Genomic DNA, 24,034 nt, shown 5'->3' on the forward strand with positions numbered 1-24,034 from the left:
ATTCTTGTTCCTCTCTCCACTATAAAATGACTTCAGAATGTAGTCTCTTCCATCAACCAATACTAGTACTCAATCCCTTCAGGCAAAACTAACCAACAGACACAAAAACATGTGTTTGATCTTTCTCTGGTAGAACATGTGTTTGGCCTGTTTTATTCCTGGGTTTGGGGTGAGAGGGAAATGAGATCTAAACTTACTGTCTTGGTTCCTCTCACAACCCAGTAGTTCCACCTTGGTCCCCACAGCTTCCAGGAATTAAAGGTGAGTTCCAAGGTAACTCATTAACTTCTATGAGGATCAAATCCTCAAATAGTCAGAGCTTCTGTGCTAAATGGCTGAGCTAACTGACACGGTCTCTCCTGTCCATGTGTCTCTTTGGGGGCACCGGCCAATCACAGCTAAATTCAGCAGCATCTCAAATGGAAATAAGGAAGACTTGGCTTTCATTTTCTCTTAATATCTTCACTTGGGCAAGGCTTTTCCTCTTTCAACACCCCAGTTTTCTCGATTGCTACAGTAACATTCTCTTGTAAAACAGGTTTACAGGAGAGTAGATCACAGGTACGCTATACTAGATTTTTGCTGATTTTCCCCAGAGGAGCAAAATTCTTGATACATGCAGTTAGGTTTGCTATATAAGGCAAGGACATCTTAACCAAGAGATAAATCTACTGGCCATATTCCAACCAGTAGTAAGACCACGGATAGGAGATGGTGGTAGAAAAAAGGAGGCTTCTTTATGTACACATCTTCATGAAAATAATTCAACTCAAATAGAAAGAAACAGTAAATTTTTGTTATTCTTGTTGATATAAACAATGAAGGGAAAACATTAGAGTTTTAAAAGGCAGTAGAAGGATACCATATGATTCCAACTATGTGACATTCTAGAAAAGACAAACTACGGAGACGGTAGAAAGATCAGTGGTTGCTGGGAGTGAGTGAGGGAGGATGCAGGTCTGAACAGGCAGAGCACAGGGAATTTTTAGGGCAGTGGAACCATTATTCTGGATGGTACCGGAATGGTGGATACATGTTGTTACACATTTGTCAAAACTCATAGAATGTACGACAAAAAGCGTGATCCCTAATGTAATCTGTGGACTTCAGGTAATAATAATGTATAAGTATTGGGTCATCAGTTATAACAAGTGTACCACGCTAATGCAAGAAGTTAATAATAAGGGAAGCTGGGGGTTGGGGAAGCGGCATATGGGAACCCTTTGTACTTTCTGCTCACTTTTTTCTATAAACCCAAATTTAAAACAAATCTATTAATTAAAAAAAAAAAAAAGTAGTAGAGGGACTTTGGGTTCCAGCCTGCCTGCCTCTGGCCCTAAGCACTAAGTACACGGCAGTGTACACGTCACATTACTGCTCTGAGTCTCCAGTTTCTCATCTGGAACAAATAAGAATAACAATAACTGATTTACCTCACAGAGCTGACCATCATGATATAATAGTCAAAGCCATATACATGAAAGCACTTTGTGAAGAGTAACATCCTGAATAAATTTAAGCTATAGTTATTTCTAAAAATACAATGTGGTTTCATTATTATGAAAAGTTCTTATAGATTGGTAGGAACAAAAATATTTTCTATAGTGTTAATAGACCAAATGATAACACTGAGATTGTCTTTTCATGCTCCTAAATCATTCCCACTTGAGGGATCCACGCCTAAGGTACAACAGAAAAATATCATGAACTCATGAGTCTAAGCCTCAAAATGCTTCCACTCACATGTTTCTCAAAGTCACAGGCTGCATTTTCAGGTACAGTCTCTTCTTCTCCAACCCGTCTTCAGCAATGGGCCAGAGACCCCATCAGTAGTGAATTACAGTAATGAAGTTATTCACAAAAATCCTGGGAAGTGACCAGCAACTCTAACCAGCCTTCAACCCCAGGAATTTGTGGACACTTTTTTTTTTTTTTTTTTTTTTTTAGGAAGGACAGAGATTGTGTGAGATGCACACAAGACAAAGCTCAGAAATCGTGGAACGTTCCGTAATCCAGATACGGGAAAACATTCTATCAGTGTTAACTTTTGATTAAAAAAAAGCATAGTAATTATTTTGCCAAGCATGGAAGATGTAATAATGAAGTAGCCTCAACAATAATTTTTAAAAATCACTTTATGCCAAGTCGTTCTCACAGCTGTTTGTCAGGCCTGGCACACAGCCAGCAACAGGAGACTTCACGAGGAATGCTGAGCAAGAAGTGGTCCCACAAAGTGCCACATTGTCACCGGCTCTTCAGCAGGCTGTTATTTATACTAAATGGTGACAGCTGAGAAAAGCCTCAGAAGTCAGAAAGTCCAGCCTGAGGACAGAGGTCCCAGAAGTCTGAGTGCGTAAGTGATCTGGACCTGGGCATGCTATCATACAGCCCTGTGACATCCGCTCAGCTTGTGTTTTGCTTTCTATCGTTTACACCCTGGCGGCTATAACTTAAAGGAAAAAATACCCATGGCTCTACGGAATTTATCTTCTTGGGTCTACATCCTTAGTAGTAGAGTGATTACATCAAACTCAAAACCATAGGCATCAGAAAATCTGGTCGGTTTGCCCCATTCTAACTAAGGGCCCTTATGGCCTACAGACCTTTTCCACCAGCTTTAGCTCCTCTCAGTTGCCTGCCCTCCCATCCACCCCCCTCTCTCAATGCCTATTTGTAGACCTTCACAGAGCTCTTATCTCTTGCAGAGAAGAGCATAGTTCTGCCGCATCTTCTAACTTCTGAAAGAGAGATTCATCCTCTCCTTGAATCTTCTGGCACCGCAGAATGCATTTTTCCTATAAAAGAATGACTGCAGACTCAGTTTTATACCGTCTCTCTCCACCACTGCCAAAACCCCCGAGCTTTTTCTTCCGGTGTATGATACTTCGTGAACCTTAGATTTTTCCTCTAAGCTGAAGATGCTTCTTAACCGGAGGATAAAGATATATGAGTTGATATAAGTCCTCAAAAGAACCGAGATCTACATATTCCTATATTCTTCCTACTTACGAAAAGTGTCTTTCTTTCTAGGAATAAAATGGAATAGTGCTTTTTTTCTTGGTCAATCTTGGTTTAGGCTGACCTCAAATAGTAAAAGTTGTCCTTGTTATTAAGGAACCCTTTTCTCTTCACTTTGTTTTGTTGATCTTGCCTCACTAGCCCCTGTGGACCTAATCTGGCCATGGTGAATCTCAGGGATGACAGACACACCAGCAGGCGGGGGAATTAAGTTATACACAGTTTGTGGAGTTTTCAGAACCACCTTTCACCCTGGGACTCTAATGTGTATGCCAGGACCCCAAATTTATGCTTGTTGCTTTCTGACTTAGCCCTGTGATCTTAAGAAGTCACGGCAAGGTCCCTGCTGGGAAAGGTCTGCATCCAGAAATGACACTGCTCAGCTCTGGGACAATTCCAGCACTGGTCTGTTACCCACAGCTCAGGAATCAAGCAGACACTAGCAGGCAAGCCCATCTATCAGACTGTACACTTCCCAGGGTAAAGAGGGCCCCTTGGAGAAGCAATGGGGGTGAATAGTCAAGCCCCGGAGAGATACTCAGATTGGTGCTGGCAGAATTCTCCCTTTCCAGAAGCTTCCTCTTCCTTCATCTTGCTGAGACTAAGTGGAATTCACACCTGTATTTGCCAGCCATTCGTTGTACTGCCTTTTTCGCCTGACCAGTGACAAGTGTTGATATTGTTTAATTGATTTGTTTTGTCTTTCAGTGCCCTGCCTTTTGTGTGTGCTTAATAAATATTTGCTAACCTGACCCAGAGTTAAATCTTACTATGCTGAAGGATCTCCTAGCTCTCTTCTCAGAATTCTTAGACCTTGGGATAGAGGCAATATAAATGAAGAAGAAAAACAATAGATTTGCCTCATATGTACTTCTCAATCAGTCTGCCTCTGGAGAAAGGTCTGGCGCTGCTCTAACCCAGAAATCAGATGGAGTGGAAGCTTTATCTTAGAGACACTAACTTGCTTAAAAGTGTTAAATTCCCATCTGTCCCCATATCGTTCAGGGCCATTGAAGATAGAAAGATAAAACCCAGTGGCCATTCTACTTTAGCAAAGTTTCCTTGTTTGGGGTTTTTTTCCTTTTCATCTGAAAACCTTCCAATTGCTGGCAAGAAAGGCTAACATTCCCAGTGTCGGAGCCGTGCTCTGCCCAGCACACCTGCCCGGGGGCAGCCCCTTGAGCCAGCACCAGGGTCTGGGGGAGCTCAAGGGAAGTGACCAGACACGTGCAGAGGAGTCAGCTCTGGATGGGGGTCCCACCCCTGGACGTTTAAGGAAACCAAATCCCTTTCTGCTGGCCGTCATGACAGCGCCACAGGATATAGCTCTCCAGGTCTCCCCTGGCCTCCTCAACCCCTTCACCGTACTCACTCAGAATCAAATCACAGGCCCCGTTCCATCTCTTTTGGAGTCACTTCATTCCCCAAGGTGATGTTTAGGTGATTAGGCTGTTTTTCTCAGCAGTGCCCCAAACAAACGGCCTCCCTTCTAGCTCCAGCCCCTAGCTTAGAATAAACAGATCAATCAACCCTGAGGGAAAGCAGCAACCCCTGAAAACCCACAGACAATGAGCCCTCTGGGCCTGCCAGATGAGAAAAATGTAAGGGCTATTAGGACCCCTTAATATTGCTATTTGTTAGCTGGCATTTTAGAATTTCTAGAGCTAGAAGGGATCTTAGTTCAATTTCTTCCTTCTGCAGATAAGAAAATTAAGGCCTAGCATTTAAGATCTTTTAATTATATAAAATTGAATACAGTATGCCCATTTTTAAGCAGGTTTCTAGATTAATTTTCCTCTTGTTGAACAGTAAAGCACAAAACAACATGGCAGCAAAATTCCAGTCAAGGAGTACAGAAAATCCAGATCACCCCTGAAATGTTGAAATAATATATCACCACCACGTAACAGATCCAATATGCACTCCTGACTAGGGCATCCATCACCAGGCCTCTGGGAGCCCCTCCACCATGGCTGGACAATCTGGGCACCAGCAATCTTAAAGGAAACGTGCTGGAAACAAGTGAAATGCAGATTACCTGGTTTCCTTGAAGGTGATAATAGGGGTCCTTGAGCTAGTTTGTGTATGTCAAAAGCCCCATGGAAATCACACTTTTATTCATACTTAAGCATTATATCAAATGCAGCAATTATATCAAATGCAGCAATTATATCAAATCAATGTGGAGAAACTGGTCATCCAGGCCAATACAAACACTGCTGGGTGGTTATATGTGTCTAGATATTTTCAAGGGCATGCGGGGAGACAAATAAATTGTTCCTTAATAAATGCAGGAATAGGAAATAGCTTAAAACTTTTTTAAAGCAAATTGTATCAGAGAAAACAATAACAAAAGATGGTTCAAAAAAGATTTGGAAATCACCAAGCTGGGTTTTCATCTTGGGAGAAAAGGTGGAGAATTATTCTATTGAGCCAAAATGAGTCTCATTTTGGGAATAATTTTCCTAAATAAGAAGCAGCCAGGGAACCACAATGTACTCAGCCTCGGGAAACGTCCTTGCAGTGCAATCACACACTAGCCTGGTGACGTGCAACGGACTGTGGTCTCATTAGGTAACATTATACTGCACAGTCTATAGTCATGTTTGGAGCACTTATTTAGACTGGTATTCTGTTTGAATTTGTGGAATTAATGACATGTTATAATGGGAATCTAATTTTTATTGTGAGAAAATAATAGCAATAAAAAATAAAAATTTACCATTTCGATTGGAACCAAGATGGCGGAGTAGAAGGAAGTGCTCTCACTCCCTCTTGCGAGAACACCAGAATCACTACTAGCTGCTGGACAATCATCAACAGGAAAACACTGGAACTTACCAAAAAAGATACCCCACATCCAAAGACAAAGGAGAAGCCATAATGAGACGGTAGGAGGGGCGCAGTAAAATCAAATCCCATAAATGCTGGGTGGGTGACTCACAGACTGGAGAACACTTATACCACAGAAGTCCACCCACTGGAGTGAAGGTTCTGAGCCCCACGTCAGGCTTCCCAAACTGGGGGTCTGGCAACAGGAGGAGGAATTCCTAGAGAATCAGACTTTGAAGCCTAGTGGGATTTGATTGCAGTACTTCGACAGAACTGGGTGAAAAAGAGACTCCACTCTTGAAGGGCACACACAGGTAGTGTGAGCATTGGGACCCGGGGTAAGGAGCAGTAACCACAGGGGAGACTGAACCAGACCTACCTGCTAGTGTTGGAGGGTCTCCTGCAGAGGCAGGGGGTGGCTGTGGCTCACCATGGGGACAAGGACACTGGCAGCAGAAGTTTTGGGAAGTACTCTTTGGTGTGAGCCCTCCCAGAGTCCGCCATTAGCCCCACCAAAGAGCCCAGGTAGGCTTCAGTGTTGGGTTGCCTCAGGCCAAACAACCAACAGGGAGGAACCCAGCCGCACCCACCAGCAGTCAAGCGGATTAAAGTTTTACTGAGCTCTCCCCAGCAGAGCAACAGTCAGCTCTACCCACCACCAGTCCCTCCCATCAGGAAACTTGCATAAGCCTCTTAGATAGCCTCATCCACCAGAGGGCAGACAGCAGAAGCAAGAAGAACTACAATCCTGCAGCCTATGGAACAAAACCCACATTCACAGAAAGATAGACAAGATGAAAAGGCAGAGGGCTATGTACCAGATGAAGGAACAAGATAAAACCCAGGAAAGACAACTAAATGAAGTGGAGATAGGCAACCTTCCAGAAAAAGAATTCAGAATAATGATAGTGAAGATGATCCAGGACCTCGAAAAAAGAATGGAGGCAAAGATCAGAAGATGCAAGAAATGTTTACCAAGACCGAGAAGAATTAAAGAACAAACAGAGATGAACAATACAATAACTGAAATGAAAACTACACTAGAAGGAATCAATAGCAGATTAACTGAGGCAGAAGAATGGATAAGTGATCTAGAAGACAGAATGGTGGAATTCACTGCTGTGGAACAGAATAAAGAAAAAAGAATGAAAAGAAATGAAGACAGCCTAAGAGACCATTGGGACAACATTAAATGCAACAACATTCGCATTATAGGGATCCCAGAAGGAGAAGAGAGAGAGAAAGGACCCAAGAAAATATCTGAAGAGATTAGAGTCGAAAATTCCCTAACATGGGAAAGGAAATAGTCACCCAAGTCCAGGAAGCGCAGAGAGTCCCATATAGGATAAACACAAGGAGAAACACGCCGAGACACATAGTAATCTAATTGGCAAAAATTAAAGACAAAGAAAAATTATTGAAAGCAGCAAGGGAAAAACGACAAATAACATACAAGGGAACTCCCATAAGGTTAACAGCTGACTTCTGAGCAGAAACTCTACAAGCCAGAAGGGAGTGGCATGACATACTTAAAGTGATGAAAGGGAAGAACCTACAACCAAGATTACTCTACCCAGCAAGGATCTCATTCAGATTCAATGGAGAAATCAAAAGCTTTACAGACAAGCAAAAGCTAAGAGAATTCAGCACCACCAAACCAGCTCTACAATAAATGTTAAAGGAACTTCTCTAAGTGGGAAACACAAGAGAAGAAAAGGACCTACAAAAACAAATCCAAAACAATTAAGAAAATGGTAATAGGAACATACATATCGATAATTACCTTAAATGTGAATGGATTAAATGCTCCAACCAAAAGACACAGGCTGAATGGATACAAAAACAAGACCCATATATATGCTGTCTACAAGAGACCCACTTCAGACCTAGAGACACATTCAGACTGAAAGTGAGGGGCCGGAAAAAGATATTCCATGCAAATGGAAATCAAAAGAAAGCTGGAGTAGCGATACTCATATCAGAAAAAATAGACTTTAAAATAAAGAATGTTACAAAAGACAAGGAAGGACACTACATAATGATCAAGGGATCAATCCAAGAAGAAGATATAACAATTATAAATATATATGCACCCAACATAGGAGCACCTCAAGACATAAGGCAACTGCTAACAGCTATGAAAGAGGAAATGGACAGTAACACAATAATAGTAGGGCACTTTAACACCTCACTTACACCAGTGGACAGATCATCCAAAATGAAAATAAATAAGGAAACAGAAGCTTTAAATGACACAATAGACCAGATAGATTTAATTGATATTTATAGGACATTCCATACCAAAACAGCAGATTACACTTTCTTCTCAAGTGCGCACGGAACATTCTCCAGGATAGATCACATCTTGGGTCACAAATCAAGCCTCAGTAAACTTAAGAAAATTGAAATCATATCAAGCATCTTTTCTGACCACAACGCTATGAGATTAGAAATGAATTACAGGGGAAAAAACATAAAAAACACAAACACATGGAGGCTAAACAATACGTTACTAAATAACCAAGAGATCACTGAGGAAATCAAAGAGGAAATCAAAAAATACCTAGAGAAAAAGGACAATGAAAACACGATGATCCAAAACCTATGGGATGCAGCAAAAACGGTTCTAAGAGGGAATAGCTATAACAGCCTACCTCAAGAAACAAGAAAAATCTCAAATAAACAATCTAACCTTACACCTAAAGGAACTAGAGAAAGAACAAACAAAACCCAAAGTTAGCAGAAGGAAAGAAATCATAAAGATCAGAGCAGAAATCAATGAAATAGAAACAAAGAAAACAATAGCAAAGATCAATAAAACTAAAAGCTTGTTCTTTGAGAAGATAAACAAAATTGATAAACCATTAGCCAGACTCATCAAGAAAAAGAGGGAGAGGATTCAACTCAATAAAATTAGAAATGAAAAAGGAGAAGTTACAACAGACACCGCAGAAATACACAGCATCCTAAGAGACTACTACAAGCAACTCTATGCCAATAAAATGGACAACCTGGAAGAAATGGACAAATTCTTAGAAAGGTATAACCTTCCAAGACTGAACCAGGAAGAAATAGAAAAAATGAACAGACCAATCACAAGTAATGAAATTGAAACCGTGATTAAAAATCTTCCAACAAGTGGGGCTTCCCTGGTGGTGCAGTGGTTAAGAATCTGCCTGCCAATGCAAGGGACATGGGTTTGAAACCTGGCCCGGGAAGATCCCACATGCTGTGGAGCAACTAAGCCCGTGCACCACAACTACTGAGCCTGCGTTCAGGAGCCCGGAAGCCACAACAACTGAGCCCACATGCCACAACTACTGAAGCCTGTGTGCCTAGAGCCTGTGCTCCACAACAAGAGAAGCCACTGCAATGAGAAGCCCATGCACTGCAACAAAGAGTAGCCCCCGCTCACCACAACTAGAGAAAGCCTGCCCACAGCAATGACGACCTAACACAGCCAAATATTAAATAAATAAATAAATTTATTTTAAAAAAAAATCTTCCAACAAGCAAAAGTCCAGGACCAGATGGCTTCAAAGGTGAATTCTATCAAACATTTAGAGAAGAGCTAACACCCATCCTTCTCAAACTCTTCCAAAAATCTGCGGAGGAAGGAACACTCCCAAACTCATTCTATGAGGCCACCATCACCCTGATACCAAAACCAGACAAAGATACTACAAAAAAAGAAAATTACAGGCCAATATCACTGATGAATATTGATGCAAAAATCCTCAACAAAATACTAGCAAGCAGAATCCAACAACACATTAAAAGGATCATACACCATGATCAAGTGGGATTTACCCCAGGGATGCAAGGATTCTTCAATATATGCAAATCAATCAATGTGATACACCACATTAAAAATTGAAGAATGAAAACCATATGATCATCTCAATAGATGCAGAAAAAGCTTTTGACAAAATTCAACACCCAATTATGATAAAAACTCTCCAGAAAGTGGGCATAGAGGGAACCTACCTCAACATAATAAAGGCCATATATGACAAACCCACAGCAAACATCATTCTCCATGGTGAAAAACTGAAAGCATTTCCTCTAAGATCAGGAACAAGACAAGGATGTCCACTCCCACTACTATTATTCAACACAGTTTTGGAAGTCCTAGCCACGGCAATCAGAGAAGAAAAAGAAATAAAAGGAATACAAATTGGAAAGGAAGAAGTAAAACTGTCACTGTTTGCAGATGACATGATACTATACATAGAGAATCCTAAAGATGTCACCAGAAAACTACTAGAGCTAATCAATGAATCTGGTAAAGTTGCAGGATACAAAATTAATGCACAGAAATCTCTTGCATTCCTATACACTAATGATGAAAAATCTGAAAGAGAAATTAAGGAAACATTCCCATTTACCATTGCAAGAAGAAGAATAAAATACCTAGGAATAAACCTACCTAAGGAGACAAAAGAGCTGTATGCAGAAAACTGTAAGACACTGATGAAAGAAATTAAAGATGATACCAACAGATGGAGAGATATACCATGTTCTTGGATTGGAAGAATCAATATTGTGAAAATGACTATACTACCCAAAGCAGTCTACAGATTCAATGCAATCCCTATCAAATTACCAATGGCATTTTTTACGGAACTAGAACAAAAAATCTTAAAATTTGTATGGAGACACAAAAGACCCTGAATAGCCAAAGCAGTCTTGAGGGAAAAAAACGGAGCTGGAGGAATCAGACTCCCTGACTTCAGACTATACTATAAAGCTACAGTAATCAAGACAATATGGTACTGGCACAAAAACAGAAACATAGATCAATGGAACAGGATAGAAAGCCCAGAGATAAACCCACGTACCTATGGTCAACTAATCTATGACAAAGGAGGCAAGGATATACAATGGAGAAAAGACAGTCTCTTCAATAAGTGGTGCTGGGAAAACTGGACAGCTAGATATAAAAGAATGAAATTAGAACACTCCCTAACACCATACGCAAAAATAAACTCAAAATGGATTAGAAACTGAAATGTAAGACTGGACACTATAAAACTCTTAGTGGAAAACATAGGAAGAACACTCTGACACAAATCACAGCAAGATCTTTTTTGATCCACCTCCTAGAGTAATGGAAATAAAAACAAAAATAAACAAATGGGACCTAATGAAACATAAAAGCTTTTGCATAGCAAAGGAAACCATAAACAGGACGAAAAGACAACCCTCAGAATGGGAGAAAATATTTGCAAACCAATCAACGGATAAAGGATTAATCTCCAAAATATATAAACAGCTCATGCAGCTCAATAGTAAAAAAACAAACAACCCAATCCAAAAATGTGCAGAAGACCTAAATAGACATTTCTCTAAAGAAGACATACAGATGGCCAAGAAGCACATGAAAAGCTGCTCAACATCACTAATTATTAGAGAAATGCAAATCAAAACTACAATGAGGCATCACCTCACACCAGTCAGAATGGGCATCATCAGAAAATCTACAAACAACAAATGCTGGAGAGGGTGTGGGGAAAAGGGAACCCTCTTGAACTGTTGGTGGGAATGTAAATTGATACAGCCACTATGGAGAACAGTATGGAGGTTCCTTAAAAAACTAAAAATAGAATTACCATATGATCCAGCAATCCCACTACTGGGCATATACCCAGAGAAAACCATAATTCAAAAAGACATTCACCTCAATGTTCACTGCAGCACTATTTACAATAGCCAGGTCATGGAAGCAACCTAAATGCCCATCGACAGATGAATGGATAAAGAAGATGTGGTACACATATACAATGGAATATTACTCAGCCATAAAAAGGCATGAAATTGGGTCATTCGTGGAGACGTGGATGGATCTAGAGACTGTCATACAGAGTGATGTAAGTCAGAAAGAGAAAAGCAAATATCGTATATTAACGCATATATGTGGAACCTAGAAAAATGGTACAGATGAACCGGTTTGCAGGGAAGAAATTGAGACACAGCTGTAGAGAACAAACGTATGGACACCAAGGGGGGAAAGCGGCTGGGGGGTGGGGGTGGTGGTGTGATGAATTGGGAGATTGGGATTGACATGTATACACTGATGTGTATAAAATTGATGACTAATAAGAACCTGCTGTATAAAAAAATAAAATAAAATTCAAAAATTAAAAAAATTTTTTTAAAAATTTACCATTTCAACTCTTTTTAAGTGTTGAAAATCCATGCAGTTCAGTGGATTAAGTGCATTCGTGTTGTTGTGCAACCATCACCCCCATCCATCTCCAGAACTTTTTCATCATCCCAAAATGAAACTCTGAACCCATTCAACAATAACTCCCCTCACTCTCCCCCTCCTCCCAGCCCCTGGCCATCACTAGGGCTGCTTACTGTCTCTATGTACTGGACTACTCTAGGGACCTCATATAAGTGGAATCATACAATACCTGTCCTTTAAACAATAAGTCTAGTGGGGATTAGAGTCAAGTAATTCAGGTACCTTATGACACTTTACCAACCACTGTGTATTATTCCATGAATTTAAACCTTGCAGGAAAAACAGAAGATGATTTAATATTAGAAATATAAGATATTTCTCCCACTTTTAAGGAAGAATGGTGGGAATACAAGGCAAAGTGAGACAAACCAATGTGCACTGACCCCAAGAGCATGGGAAACAGTGGTCAAAGCTCAAAAGTGACCATCTTGACTATGGCTTACCACACAGACAATGGAGAAGAACGTGAGACCCAGAGACTTTCGTGAGGCCTCGTTCATCCATTCATATGTCCATTCCTTTGTTTATTTATTAAATATGTAGTCAATTGCTTCCGTGTACTGGCTAAGCCCAGTGCTGAGGATAAACTCTTAAGGGCAAGTGCTGCCACCCACTTCCTGACCCCAAGGCGTTTGCCATCTAGTTGGGGATTCAGAGAAGTGAGCAGGGTACTACATTACAAAGATCCACTAGCTAAACAGAAGGGCTGACAGAGCAAAAAGGAAGGGGTTTAACACAGGCAGGAGAGGCCTGGCTTAAAAAAAATGATACAGAGTAGGAGTAGCCAGAAGGAAGTGAGTGGGGAAGGAAGTACTGCAAGGCAGACGGAACAGGCCAGGAGGTAAAGAGAGTGAGCGCGCTTGGCAGAGATAAAGGGAGGTCCATTACCCTGGATACGGTATGAGGAGCGGTGAAAAATGAACCTGGGGAAGGTGTCAGGGGCCAAATCAGGATGGGCCTTAGTCATGTTAAGGAGTTTTAACTGTTTCCTCAGGACAATGGGGAATCATTGAAGGTTTAATCAGGAAAATGGTGTTTATAAAACAGGAATCACCCTCCTTGAACCATAAGCACAGATGTTTAGGAGAGGTTACATGGTTTATATCTGTTAAATATCTGTCAAATACTTGGATGTCCTTCCAAAGTAATTTCCAGTAGTATGAACGCTTTCCTCGGGATCTGTGACATGGGTGTTTGTCCAAAGGGGTCCTACTCCACAGGATAGACCTTTTGGCCTATGGATGGAGCGACGGTCGTTGCTGGTGGTCACCAGTATTGCTGGCTTTCCTCCCCTTCCAGGACGCACAGAAGACAAGGTTTCTCACCCTCTGTGCAGTCGGGCAGGGCCATGAAACCGGCATTAAATTTTGTTACCTCTGGGCTGAAGCATCTAAAAGCCAACATGCAACTCTTCCATACCCCTTTCCCTGCCTCGGAGCACCCTTGAAGCTTCATGCTGACATGGGGGTCATGAGATCAAAGCAGTTTAGAGAAGTGGGGGCCAACTGCCCTGGAGAGTCACCTGGACCCACAGAGGACTTTGTATAAAGAAGTTAGACCACTAGAATTTTGTCTTACCACAACTTAGCCTAACTTATCCTGACTAATGCAGGTGGAGTACAATATAAATCCATCTTAATCCCAAACTCCATTCTGTTATAAATACTTTATCACAGTTACTATTCCAAGGCAGCCTGGTGGGATGAAAGGGTATTGAGCTTGTTGCCGAAAGAACTGGGTTCTAATCCTGACTCTGCAACCCATCAGCCATATGAACTTGGGCAAATCCCATAAGCTCTCAGAGACCACTTTCTCCTATAAAAGGGGGAGCAATACTTGCTACAACTCGAAGAGTTGGTATAAAGTTTAAAATAAAAAGGGAAAATGTATGTGAAAATGCCATCCAAGGTACTACTGGTGTGATCATTTTCTTACAACTGCTAATGATAGTGTCCTGGGGGAGAAGGGGAGGAATGAATTAGACATTTTTTAATCTCCCCTCCTCAAAAAAAAGTGGGTGGGGGGCAAAAAACTTCTGTATTCACGTAGATTAAAAAATCTCATTTTGTGGCTTGAATAATTTCAGGTTTTTGAAAGCTCATGTGAAAGCTGATATAATCACATGCAGCCTCAGATAATTTCCCCAGAGAGCTAAACAAATTAAAATATATTTTTTAACTCCAACAAGCTGACACGGACCATCAGTTGTATCCTTGGTACAAGTTTCATCATGTAGCTTTAATCAGAACCTGGGTGTCTAAGCAGTATTTACCTGGTGGGGAGGGAGGTGGCAGAAAGGACAAGCCAGGAAGTGGTTAATCGGCAGGGTCCTCCCATCCCAGTGCCCACTGTCCCCAGACGGCCATCTCCACCCTAGAGGTAGACCTGGCTGTGCAGACGGACGCTGGGCTCTTCACAGCGTGAACACATTGTGTCCCCTCCCACCCGGCCCACCACCCCAGGAGGCTCTCAATATGCTACACCTATAGCCTCACCCCAGTCCAGCTTGGCTGATCCTGCCAGGGGGTGATTCAGATGGAGCAGGTAAGGCCAACTCCCCCAGAAAGCAGACTGAAGACCGTTTCAGAGGAGGAGACAATGACAAAAGGGTGACCAGCCTAGGCGTCAGCAGCAGCTTTATGGAGCACAGACCTGTATGTGGTTGGCTCCAGACCCAGCCATGCTGCCACCGTGCTGGGGTTCTCTGGCCCTGCACGGAGCACCACTGCTTCTGAGCTGAGGTGGGATCACAGAAAGTGGATAATCAAAAAGGAAAAATCAGGCAGTGAGAACGACTCCTATACAGGGAGAAGCTAGTCTGAAGGTCAGTAGGTAGGCTCAAGACCCAGGAAGACCCAATGTTTCACTTCTAGTCTGAAGGCAGGAAAAACAAAAATTATGTCCCAGATCAAAGGCAGTTGAGCGGTGGGAGTTCCTTCTTACTCACATGAAGGTCAGCCCTTTCGTTCTATTCAGGCTTTCAACTGATTGGACGAGGCCCACCCACACTGGGGAGGGCAATCTGCTTTACTCAGTCTATGGATTCAAATGCTAATCTCATCCAAAACCACTCTCACAGACACACCAGAATAATGTTTGACCAAATATCTGGGCACCTGCGGCCCAACAAGTTGACATATGAAATGAACCATCACAATGCCAATGGCAACATGATCGGCACAAACAACCCTTGGTTTCCAGGCATTCCTGATGCACACTGACCACTATGTCCCTCAGCTGAGCTCCCCGCACGTGGTACACACCACTCCAGAGCATTGCATACTTTTCTACAATGTTCTGGTTGGTCCACCTTTCCACTCCATCAAAGGTGAGGACCACATCCTCAGGGAGATGGCTCTCAGGCTTCTGTGCTAGAAACAGCTATTCTTCTTTGGGCAACTGGTTTGCTTTTATCTTCAGGGCCCTTAATTGTGTCACTGATCCCTTTAACTTCTTTCACTGTCTACCGAGAAGCTCATGACCAGATTTGTGGGCCGCTTCTAGAGAAAACTTCACCCCTAATAGCCTGTATTCCATGTGCTCGTCTTATCTTAGAGTTGAACTTAATATTCCCATCCTCATCTTCCCTTCATCTTCATTTCCTGACCTCATCCCTGTTTTTGTTCCACTGCATGTATTTTAAAAGGACATCTCAAGTTTATTCTTGAATGAGGCAGGTATACACATAAATAAGCCATTTGTGTATGTGTAAACACACACACAGCCCCACATAGGTTATTTCATTTTCCTCTCTCCAGGACCTAGTGCCTTGTCACTTTCCCCAAAACTGCTACTGAATTAGACTGCTCTGCATTTTGATAGTCTGTTAAATGTACCATAATTGCCATACCCAAAATGTCCTAGCTGCTACCTAACTTTCACATTTCAAAGACAAGACCACACTGGCTTTTCTTTACTCTTCCCAGAATTCTAGGAATGTGGTGATAAGTGTCACTCTATAACTGTCCTCCCCTTACCCAGGGGCTGATTTAAACCGACTCAGGGAAAACTCTCATTTAATGGGCTCGAAGGTGGACTCAATATTGGAAACAACAGTTCTGGCCTCAAAAGTTAACAGTTGACATCAAAGTTGGACTGAAAGATTAACCAGTTAAAGATCCCTGGAAGAAGAGAATAGTTACTCCTGAAGAGGGAAAAGGAAAGTGGGATTGGGGAGGGGAAGAAAAGATGCAACGAACTGTCTTTGAAATGTCTTTCATTAAAAAGAAAAAATACAAAGCCAATACAGCAAAAAGCTAGCATTTGTTAAACATGAGTGGTGGGTTTGTTATAACACTCTCTGTGCATTTCTGTATATTTGAAATATTTCTAATCTGATAAATATATTTGCTTAAAGAATTCTGCTTTTAAACAAAGATCCCTAGAGAAAAGGAGCTTTCAACCAAACCTGAATGGGTACCAGGGGCTTATCCCCCAGGACCAGGAGTCTCTGGGGCCCGCTCATTAGCAGGAGCTAAGGACAGAGCAGAACACTAATTTACTTACCAGATCACAATTCCTTCTTGCTGAAATGGACTGAAGTGTTTTCACAGAGCTTCTGGCATCCTATTTCCTCTTTGTCATGATCGCGCACATGAGACAGTTTTGTTTACAACTATGAAATGCTGCCAATCTCTTCAGTGAGAACTGTACCCAGAAAAAGTGCATTACCTCATCTGACAAACTAACGCAGACGATGAAGAATCTTCAGAGTGCCGCCAAAAGTTAATTGACACTAATTTGAATAGTTACCAGGATTACAGATAATAATAATACCCTGCACAGTTAGAGTTTTAAGCGTTTCCAAAAATGTCTTTATATGTTTGATCTCTCATTGTTCTTGAAAGACCCTTGTGAAAGAGGTAGGTAAAGAGAGTGTCATATCCAGGGTCACTTCTAATAATTTCATAATCCATTCATTCTATCAAGTGATAAACATTTATTATGTACCAGCCAGACAAGATTAGGGGCCCGTTGCTAACATGAACAGGCACCCTCTCTGGTCTTAAAGAGCTCTCCATCAGAAGGAGATAATATAACAAATACAGAAATAAGTACAACTAGGCAGACTGTGCTAAGGGCTACAGGAGAGGGATGAAGGGAATGTCTATCTAGAAGGAGAAGACACATCCAATTTGACGAACTATGGCATTTGAATAATGCGTAAGGTTTACAAATGTATAGATGAAGGGAGAAAAATGTTCCATATAAATAAAAGCTTTCATGGAGTTTGGACTTTATTTAGAAGGCAATGGATAAATTTTAGAGTACAGACACACATCGTTAATACTTTTTTCCTACACTTTTCAAATAGCTTTAATGAGATACAATTCAAATACTGTGCAATTCACCTGTTTAAAGAGTACAATTCTGGGTTTTTAATATGTTTACAGGGTTATGCAAACATTACCAATTTTAGAACACTTTCAACCCCTAAAAGAAACTCCATACCCATTAGTTGTCACTCCCCACCTCAGCCCCTGATAACCTCTGATCTACTTATTTTCTCTACAGATTTGCCTATTCTCGACACTTCATAAATGTGGAATCATACAATATGTGGTCTTTCGTGTCTGGCTCCTTTCTCTTAGCATGATGCTTTCCGAGTCCATCCATGTTGTGGCATGTATCATTACTTAATTCTTTTTTACTGCTAAATAATGTTCCATTCTATGGATATACCACATTTTGATTAGCCATTCATTAGTCAATGGACATTTGGGTTGGTGCCACTTTTTGGCTATTATGATTAATGTTGCCATAAACATTTGTGCACAAGTTTTTGTGAGGACCTTTTTTCATATTTTCTCTTGGGTATATATATACCAAGGTGTGGAATTTTAGGGGCATATGGTAACCCTACGTTTAACTTTTTGAGGATCTCTCAAGGTATTTTTCATAGTGGCTGCACCATTTTACATTCCCATCAGCAGTGTTTGAAGATTCAGTTTCTCCATATCCTTGCCAACATTTCATATTGTCTGCCTTTTTCATTCGAGTCAAAATGCCCACAGCTACTCTACCACCACCTGACAGGAGAAGTGCGAGGAAGGGCAAAGTTGGGTGTAAAGAGGAGTGATCTTAAACAACGGTAGTTAAATAGCTCAACTGAAAATCTGAAAAAAACTTACGGCAAGGATCCTACACACCTTAGAAGTGGCCCACGTTAGTGGGAGGCCCTGAAGTTTAAACTTCATCAATTTAATAGTAAGTCCACTCTGTGTGCCTTTTAAGAGAGAAGACAGTTAAGGACAAAAGCACAGGGAGACATCTCTATTTAACAAGCAGAAAGAATAAATAAAAGAAACAGGCAGGGGCTTCCCTGGTGGCACAGTGGTTAAGAATCCGCCTGCCAATGCAGGGGACACGGGTTCGAGCCCTGGTCTGGGAAGATCCGTGCGCCACAACTACTGAGCCTACGCTCTAGAGACTGTGAGCCACAACTACTGAAGCCCACGTGCCTAGAGCCCATGCTCTGCAACAAGAGAAGCCACCACAATGAAAAGCCCTCGCACCACAACGAAGAAAAGCCCCTGCTCGCTGCAACTAGAGAAAGCCCGCACACAGCAACGGAAGACCCAACGCAGCCAATAAATAAATAAATAAATAAATAAATAAATAAATAAATAAATAAATAAAATTTAAAAACAACAGGCAGCATAAAAGCACAGTGGTCCAGGATAATGACAACAGCAGTTAGTATTTATTGAGTCTATGTGAGCAAGTATTTATTGAGCCTATGTGAGCAGTTTCTAAGTGCTTTCTAGACATCACTTGACTTAAGACTTATCATAGCCCTATGAGAGAAAGCCAGAGAAGGAAAAACTTTTCCAGAATGGAAACAGAGTCAACAGTGTCAGATGCTGTTAGAAAAAAAAAGTCAAAAACATTGAAGGCCCACAAAATGGCTTCGGAATTGGTGATTAGCTTTGGTACCCAGTAAGTTGTTGGCCATATTTGATAGAGCAGTTTCAGGACAGTGTAAGGAATTTACGACCAACTGCAAAAGATTAAGGAGTGAGTTAGCTGTGAGGCAGCAGATGTGGCAAGTACCAACTTTTAAATGCACCATACCTGCTATATCCAAAATGGATATTTTGCATTCCAAAAAGTTGGACAGTGGGTGGAGAATTAGGACAACAGTAAGAGGGGCTTGCAGGATGAGGGGACACTTGACTTTCATTTCAACTTGGGCCTGTCTATAAACAAATAAAGAATCAGATGGAGCAGATTCCCAGAGAAAATAGAAAAGGACATCCAAAACCAAAGAGGAGAAGAGTGAAGACGTGAAGGGATACTTCTTCCTCAGAGTCAGTGAAGGCAAATATTGATATTTCTGAGGATTCAAGAGAAGAATCAAAAATGGTACCAACTCCAATCCCACTACTGGGCATACACCCTGAGAAAACCATAATTCAAAAGAGACATGTACCACAATGCTCATTGCAGCACTATTTACAATAGCCAGGATATGGAAGCAACCTAAGTGTCCATCGACAGATGAATACATAAAGAAGATGTGGCACATATATACAATGGAATATTACTCAGCCATAAAAAGAAATGAAATTGAGTTATTTGCAGTGAGTTGGATGGACCTAGAGACTGTCATACAGAGTGAAGTAAGTCAGAAAGAAAAACAAATACCGTATGCTAACACATATATATGGAATCTAAAAAATAATGGTTCTGATGAACCTAGGGGCAGGACAGGAATAAAGACACAGACATACAGAATGGACTTGAGGACACGGGGAGGGGGAAGGGTAAGCTGGGATGAAGTGAGAGAGTAGCACTGACATGTTGACATATATACACTACCAAATGTAAAATAGATAGCTAGTGGGAAGCAGCCGCATAGCACAGGGAGATCAGCTCGGTGCTTTGTGACCGCCTAGAGGGGTGGGATAGGGAGGGTGGGAGGGAGACACAAGAGGGAGGAGAAATGGGAATATATGTATAGCTGTATATGTATAGCTGATTCACTTTGTTATATAGCAGAAACTAACACACCATTGCAGAGCAATTATACTCCAATAAAGATGTTTTTAAAAAGTAAAAATAAAAAATAAAATAAAACGATACCAACTCCATTTTGTACCAGTAGTCAGATATACCTTCCTGAATAAAACACCCTCCTGACTCCTCATCAGTTTTGCCATCAATTCTTGAGACTTTCTCTGGTCTCGTTTAGTACCTGGATTGATCAGGGAGGAGGCAGGGATACTGTGCTATCAGCCTCCATCACGCCCAGAGGGAATAGATCAAAACTTAGCTCTCTGCATCACAAAAGAATGAGACTGAAATCATTATGAAACCCCATCAGATTTATTTGTTATTAGTGCTTTTCCTTTCTCCAAAAGCCAGTGCCAATTTTGCTCCCTGTGTATGTGGCTGGTTTATACTGCTGGAACTGGGAAGTTTTTAATTTTTCTTTGGTGTAAGGTGACCTGCTCCCCTGTGAACTTCCCCAGGGACCCTCATTTGAAAGGGGTAGTCTACAGAGCTGAACAGCTTTTCAACCAAGTCATTAACTTGAGAAGCATCACATTTGCTCTGTGGTGAAGCCGGCACCTGTAGGAGTGTCTTCACAGCCTCACACTTCCTCCCCCTTCACATCTTGTCACAAAGCCGGACAGGATGTCATTTCATGGTACAAGAGCCAGGAACCACTCTGAAGCCTCAGAATTCGAAGGGGGCAGAAGGGCCCAGCCTGGCTATAGTGCCTTTATGTATATTCCATCAGCACTTGCTCTAAAAGAGAAGTTGTTTCTAGTTTTAGTTTGGGGCGGGGGTGGTGGTTCACATTTCCTTCTCTGCACCTTAAATTAACATTGGAAACCACCACTACTCTATTCTTCAGGTGTGCAAGCAGTAATTACCCAGATGCAAACAAGTAACAAACCCCAATTCATTCTGCTAAGACTGACTAAATAAATGAAGGGAGTTGATGTACTGAGTTCAAAGTCAGAGCTGAAAAGGATCTTCAGGGATATTTAGTCTGACAATATCTTTTTCACAGATAAGGAAGTTTAGGTCTGGCAAGGTGAAGAGACTTGCTCAAGGTCCCTGAACGTGTTAGAAGCAGAACTGAGAACAGAACTCAAATCTCTTGGTTTATTCTAGTTTTCTTAATCACCGTGCAGATGGCCATTCCCCATCTCTAATAACCACATAGTTCTTCATGTTCTGGAAGAAAAATAACCACAATTCCCTGATATACTGGGAAAATCCTCAGTGTTTCTTGCTGCTTGTGTGACGCATAAAAAGGGTGGGGATTAGAGCCATAAGCTCGCTATTACCTCCCTTGCTGCTGAATTTATGGAACCACCTTCCTTCAATCCTATACCCAGAGAATACAACATCCAATTTACGGCTGAATAAAACTGGATGCTTTCACATGACTCAATTCATTTGGACATGTTTGTGTACTATCAACCATCATGTTTTAGAAATAATTCCAAAACAAGTCCTTCAAATCCTTTACCACATCACCAGCTTGCTCTCCCAACAAGAGATTATTTAGGCCCAAAAGGCTGGCACCCTTTATGGCATTACAGTAAATTTATATTAGATTTTTTTCTGACTACTACTGATAATAACATGCTGACAGATATAATCCTGTTGCTATGATTACACACTAACAAACAGGGCCTTGATGGTGAAGTAGCAAATGGACTGATGTAGTATACTAAGCATAAATCCAAACATATGATGGAAAATGATTGCCTGAAGATGTACTGATGGAAGTCACAATCACAGATCAAACAAAGTTCTTCATCTTTGGTAAAGTTAATAAAATGGTACTTTAACGACATTGCTATTCCAGCTGATTAAAACACCCTAGAACACTTGCAGAGACCATGGGGGTGGGATAGAGCAACAAAGAAGTGGAAACTAAAGACACAGAAAGTGAAACGACTGGGTTGATTCTACTTAGCATCTTATGGTGCTACGGATTCCGTTTTCACACATCTTGACAACTGTTGAATACTCTGGAGGTTGCCATCTTAACACTGATTAGTAAGTAATCAGGCAGTGCAAGGCAAAAACCTTCGTCAGGGATTTCTTTGAGATCCGATTCAGCTTAACAGCCAACAGGCTGTTAAGCTTTGAACCAGATTCATTTAACCAGCAAACATTTGAAATGATAACAGCAATATAACATTTCCTCTCTTCTGAAGAGCTCTCTGATGCAGGCTTCAGAGAATAAAAGCCTACAACGTTAAGACACAGGGCAAGGACAGGACGACCTGGGACTCCAGGCCAAGTCCTAGAACCCTATTGAGTTCCAACCCCCGGAATCCAACCAGGCAGTACAGCCAGAATTTGGCTGGGCAGCCACTTTATTGCACTGCCTGCCTGTCCATTTATATAAACACACAGCTGAAGAGAATCCAGGAACATCTCCAGAGGAGAAAGCCCTGCTTTTGTCTGACAAAGCTGCTCTGACCCCAAAGGAATGCACAATAGGAAATGAAAGTTGGACAGAAAATCAATTCCAGCAGGAAACAGGAAGATCCCTGCTCAAGCTCAGTTCTAAGATATATCACTGTAATAACCCAGAGCACTGCGGCCTGGAGCCCCGGCCTCACCTCCTGCACAGTTCAGGAGCGGGGAGGAAGGAGGGCCCAGAGAAACCAGGGGAGGGGGCTCACAGTAGAGCCATCACAGTTCACTGTCATTTCAACGAGATTTTAATTCATCTGTGCCTCTACCAATGCAAGGATGATGGTGGTGTTTTAGGGGGCACTTGAACTAAAGACATGAGAAACCTCCTTTAAAAGTAGGGGGAGAAGAAGTTATGAATGAGCTATGTCTGAAATCTTAACCAAATGAATTTTCACTGAGCAAATCCATGTATTGTAACGCCTCACAGGAGGAAACTGGTATCTTCTGAGGCTCTACTCAACACACAGTTAACTGAGTTCCTGTTGCATCAAGCATTGGCAGAGTGCCAGAAGCAGAAGACTGAAGAAGATACACTCCCTCCTCAAGCCACACCAGGATTTCAGCTGGGCAGCAGGACACAGTGTTTTCCCCAAAACTACTAGAAATCTCCAGAAGGTTTCATAGAAGTAGATTTTGCAATGTCTGATATCCTCAGTTTCCTTGACAGGGAGGCGGGAACCCAGTTTAAGAGGCAAAGCAGGTCCTCTATCCGGAGCCCAGTTCCCTATCTCAGGCTCTCTCCTCCCACGCTGCTTATTTTCTGACTCACTTTGCCAGTCTGTTAAAGTGCGTCAAGTGCAGACCGTTGTCACAAGAGTTACTAGAGAACGAGGAGCATGAGAGAGGATTTTGCAAAGCTTAAAAGGTCACTATGACTTATTTAATAAAAGACAACAATGACCCGGTAAGTAGCTCGAAATGGTGGCTAATGCCGGAATTATTTACAATAAATTGGATTTTCTTTTCCAGTAGGTAGAGTGGGATGGTGGAAAGAATTCTGGATGTAAACCCAGAAGCTATAATCTCCAGATCCAGCTCTAACCAATATTAGCTGGGCAATCTTAGGCATACTACTTAACATCTCTGTGCCTCAGTTTCCTCATATGAAGTGGAGAATACCTGCTTAACTCCTCGGGACTGTTGTCAGGATTGAAAGAGATTATTTATGTGAAAAGTGTTCTGAAAATTCAAATATTAACTTTTATTACTTTCATGATTGTATTATTTTTTTTTATATTAAACATAAAACAAATTTGCCTTTCCTATGAAAACACTGTCTGATGATGGAAAGCCAGCCGGGTAAGGAAAAGTCAACATGGGATCAGAACTTGTCCTCTCATAACACATCAAGCAGATGATCCAAACTAGAAAAAAATAAATCCAGAATTGAACATAAATGCAAAGTGAAAGCCATTCATTCGATCAGACCTGTTGGAAAAAGGATTTTATTTACCATGCTAGACTCTGGGTAGTAGAGGCTGG

The 24,034-nt window shown here is 41.5% G+C and overlaps 1 protein-coding gene across 2 annotated transcripts in view; it reads right to left on the minus strand.

The window, feature by feature from the left end:
• The window catches only part of KIF26B (kinesin family member 26B), a 496,534-nt gene that overhangs the window by 343,316 nt on the left and 129,184 nt on the right, over positions 1-24,034 (minus strand). Inside the window, exon 1 of one of the 2 annotated variants that reach the window (XM_082339856.1) lies at positions 16,607-18,490. The exons of the other annotated variant lie outside the window; for it this stretch is intronic. The gene's annotated coding sequence lies outside the window, so the exon portion shown is untranslated. Of the gene's footprint in view, positions 1-16,606; positions 18,491-24,034 lie in introns of those variants that run through there. 2 annotated transcript variants of the gene reach the window in all.

The sequence above is a fragment of the Balaenoptera borealis genome (assembly GCF_965194805.1).
Source record: "Balaenoptera borealis genome assembly, chromosome: 1".
Classification (NCBI taxonomy): Eukaryota; Metazoa; Chordata; class Mammalia; order Artiodactyla; family Balaenopteridae; genus Balaenoptera; species Balaenoptera borealis.